General features: G+C 44.9%; 2 non-coding genes across 2 annotated transcripts; both read left to right on the plus strand.

Moving 5' to 3' along the window:
* The first annotated feature begins 1,704 nt into the window (after positions 1-1,704).
* Positions 1,705-1,790, plus strand: TRNAY-GUA (transfer RNA tyrosine (anticodon GUA)). Its single transcript is given in 2 exon segments — positions 1,705-1,741; positions 1,755-1,790. It is a non-coding gene; the product is annotated as a tRNA-Tyr (tRNA).
* Positions 1,791-2,153: 363 nt separating this feature from the next.
* Positions 2,154-2,225, plus strand: TRNAD-GUC (transfer RNA aspartic acid (anticodon GUC)). Its single transcript has one exon. It is a non-coding gene; the product is annotated as a tRNA-Asp (tRNA).
* Positions 2,226-4,053: the final 1,828 nt, after the last annotated feature.

Genomic DNA, 4,053 nt, shown 5'->3' on the forward strand with positions numbered 1-4,053 from the left:
CTTTATGTGGAAGCGCGAGGGATGCCTGAAGAAGTCAAAGACACGCAGGCAGCCGTGGGACTGACACTGTGCTCGAGAGCGCCTAGCAGCAGAGTTTCTAGGTGCTTCCAGGGGTGAGATGATGGCTGTCAGGCCTTTGCTGGGAGCCAGGGGGGGACGAGGAGTTTTCACAACAGATGCTTGTCTCAAAAAGGTGGGGTGGGCTAGGGCAGAGTCAGTCATGGGCAGCCTCCAAGATGGCTCACTAGTAAAGTGCCCCCTGCTGGTACCTGAGCATGACTTACAGGTCACATCCTTAAATCCGAACCGAGTGGGCTCAACGCTTTTCCCTCACAAGGTATATAAAGTGGCTGCTATGAATACGGGTTATTTACGGTGCTATGAAGGTGACATATGGAAATAGCAAACACTTTAGAAATCAGGTCACTTTACTTTCCTTTTGTTGCACAAGAGCACAGGACCGGATGAGCAGCTCCTCGCGTGCACTGTGGCTGGCCAGGGATGGACACTTTACAGAACCAGTGCTGAGCCTCTTAAGCAGAGCTGGATCTGTTCAAGTCTGTGCAAACCCTGGGCCTGCTCACAGCCTGGCAAGCTGCAGACAATGTTGGGTGCAGCCTTAAATGTGAAATCGTTCCAAGTTGCCACTGTTTGTAGTGAGTTTAACAGACACTGTCTCTGGCTTCCTTCCTGCACGAGGCCAGGTAGGAAGCAGTATCACTCCCCCCATCCTGTGTGTTAGAGAATGGTTTCCATTGCAGTGGGAGGCGGGGCCGTCCATGCCAGGTTTTCAAGGTGACCTCTGACGAGCTTAATATGTAACTGTTGTTCATTTCTGGCAATCATATATATATCTTGTGGATATCCTGCAAATCCGGCATGGATCCGACTCTACTGGACTTATGTTGGGCACCCTTGCACTAGAGCAAGGTTTTTTATGTAAAACTGGTAAGTGTTAATATTGTCATTGTTCATGCCTTCACCAATCACAGGGGGGGCAACATGCCTGCACCTTCACCGCACACTCCCTATCATTCTTACACTGAGCGCCAAGCTTTCCAAAGTTTAAGAATCTACACAACTTTCAGCATTCCAGCTGAGTTCATTGGCCGACATACTTGTTGTGATGGTTTTGCCATTTTATTTCCTGAGCTGTACTTTTCTCAAGAAAGTTAGTTCCCATTATTTTTAATAAACCACAGCGAATGCTGAGAAATCACTTTGTGTGTCTGCGACAAGACACATTTATTTTTTTGAATTCTAAGTAAAGGTAATCAAGATGGAAAGACAATGGCTGTATGACTGACTTCAACAGAAAGCCCTCCCCCATGCTTGCTGCTGAAATATTCAGATATTAGAAAAGCACTGAAAATGTGCATTGCTAAAGCGGCATGTGTTTTCCAGAGTACGCAAATGAAGAGGAAAAGCACGCCTTGCCGATTAAAATGGCGAGTCACCCTTTGTAGTTATTGTGCGATGAGTTTCCAAAAAGTACTCAGGTGGTAGATTAAATGATGCTGATTGTAGGTTTGTGCTGTTGGAGAATGAGATAGGCATCTGAAAATAACCAGCATGCATCCTGAAGACACAGCTTGATATGTGACCTCGGTCTTTAAATGCACAGCAAACATACACATGGTCACCATGGGCCCCACTGCTGGCAGGTACATAACCTGAAGGCTGCAGTCACATGATGCTTCCATCCCTTCGATAGCTCAGTTGGTAGAGCGGAGGACTGTAGTGGTGAAGCTGATATCCTTAGGTCGCTGGTTCAAATCCGGCTCGAAGGATTTTTTTTCGTATTTGCTCTTCATATTTCTTTTCACATTCTGAAATTAAAATACGCCATGTTTTGAAGCAACGACGCTAGAGCTTGACAATTCTTTTTGTCTCCCCCATTTTTCTCAGATGGCACCAAGAAGTGAATTTAGCCAGAGCAGAAATGGACGGAGGTGCAGCCGCTGATCCCAGTGACTGTCAGAGAGAGAAAAGGAGGAGTCTGTGCAGAGGAAGCTGTAAATCAGTGATACACAGAGACCGGCTCCTTCCTGGCACAGGCGGGGTCAACACTGACATTTCTGTGGGTGCAGCGCCCCCAGCAGGGGGACAGGTAGAACAATCAGTAGGAGGTCAGGTACCAGGGAGTCATCAGTTCCTCGTTAGTATAGTGGTCAGTATCCCCGCCTGTCACGCGGGAGACCGGGGTTCAATTCCCCGACGGGGAGACTATGTTTATGACTTAACCATGTTTACACTTTAGAAATACATTTTGTTATTTGTTTCGTTTACAATCTCGACATTTTAGAAGTATTGCGATTTAATGTATATGAAGTGCACTGTATAATATGATCAGTGGCAGCATATAGAATTGTAATAAATACCAACACCGAGGCGCCTCTAGCAGAGCGCTGGCAGGCTTGGAAATCCAACAGAGAAAGCTTTCAACATGAAGGAATCAAGTTTTGGGAACACATTTGTACATTTTGATTTTAAGTTATGGACCACTTTGTCGACAGCGAATGTTTAATATTTACAGAAAAACAAAGTACTATGTGGTGAACAATTGGTACTGGCTGTTTTGCTTGATTATCAATTCCACGTAATTGCGTCATGGTTAATTTCAAATGTATTATCAGCTTCATCACTATTACTTTTTCTAGTTGCGCCTCTGATTTTCAACCAAAACTATATATCATCTATACAAACAATTAGAACCAAACTGTATCTTTTTTAATAACGAACGTACTTTTCTGAAATTGGAGTGAACGCAAGTTGTAGTAACGAAGAAACGTAGGCTTCCGGGTAGTGTATTGGTTATCCATGTTTTTAGGGTCGAGCCTGCGTTGCATGCGCTCGCGCATGCGTATCGCAGCGAGACGCTTTAGTGTTTAGAAAAGGGCTCGGAGCCCTGTCAACGTCACGTCAGTGTTTTTTATTGGTACGTGGGCTTGCCTAATAAAATCCGCTTGCTTTCATTAGTCGAAGGCACGCATAGGTCATGCCTTTTCCGGTGGCTAGCCCTCCTCCAGCGCAGCGACCAAGTACAGAAAACATGCGAGGCTCGCTGTTTTCCATCGGGCTCATGGACTTCTTTTTCTCTCATTCACGAGCGCGATCTCGCTTGGCAGAAGTCGAGCACTTTACATAATTAACTTCACTTTTTCGGGTTATGTACATAAATGCACTTTTGCCCGATAGGTGAAAAGTCGGGTTAGGAGTTTACAACGCGATCAGCTCTAACATGAGCAAACGCGAGACCCGTTGCATTGCAAATGCTTGTTTTAATAGTTTGTGTCTCCGTCAAGTATTCTCCATCTATTTAATGTAAATCTATTTAATGTGCAGTATCTCTTTCTTCGTGGTCTCCATGAATGCAGTGTGTCTTCCATGTCTGGTGTTTTATTCTGGCTTTTTGTATATCTTGGTCAGTCGGCGAAAGCGTAGGTTTAAGCCTGTGTGGTGATGTCTGGTCCACACTGCTGTAAAGAGAGCAGCGACCCCCGGCGAGGCTTCTTTCAGACTAAGGGGGGAGTTGATGAGAGACCTGGACACCTGTAAAGATACCTGTGAGCTCTCCAAAACAACAGAGCCCCTCCATGGGCTCTTGGCTAGGACGTTAGACTGAAGCTCTAAAGATCCCAGGTTTCCACAGTGACTTTTTGTTTGATATCCATTACCTTCAGTGCTGAGAAGTCAAACTTTAAACCCTCTCAAACTTGGTAAAATAAAACATTACTTTAACAACATCAATCTATTTCCCTCCACATTCCAGCTTCTTTCTTTCTTCACCCCTCATTTCTTTCTGAGCCCCCTTCAGTCCGTCTTTATTTTCTTTATTGGAACAAGTTTCTCAAAGCCCTACTCAGTGTGAGTCTCAGAACTGAGAGAATACTATCACAGGCTGTAAGTTCACTGCTAAGAGGAAAGTTTTACTCCTTGTATGAAGGTCCGAAAGAGTGGAGTGCAACTTTCCACAAACTACTATTTAAATACAATCTCCCGGACCTTCCGTAACCTGAGTCTAGACAGAAATATTTAGAATTCTTCTCTGAA

This window comes from Pleurodeles waltl, unplaced genomic scaffold (assembly GCF_031143425.1).
Source record: "Pleurodeles waltl isolate 20211129_DDA unplaced genomic scaffold, aPleWal1.hap1.20221129 scaffold_67, whole genome shotgun sequence".
NCBI classification, from domain to species: domain Eukaryota; kingdom Metazoa; phylum Chordata; class Amphibia; order Caudata; family Salamandridae; genus Pleurodeles; species Pleurodeles waltl.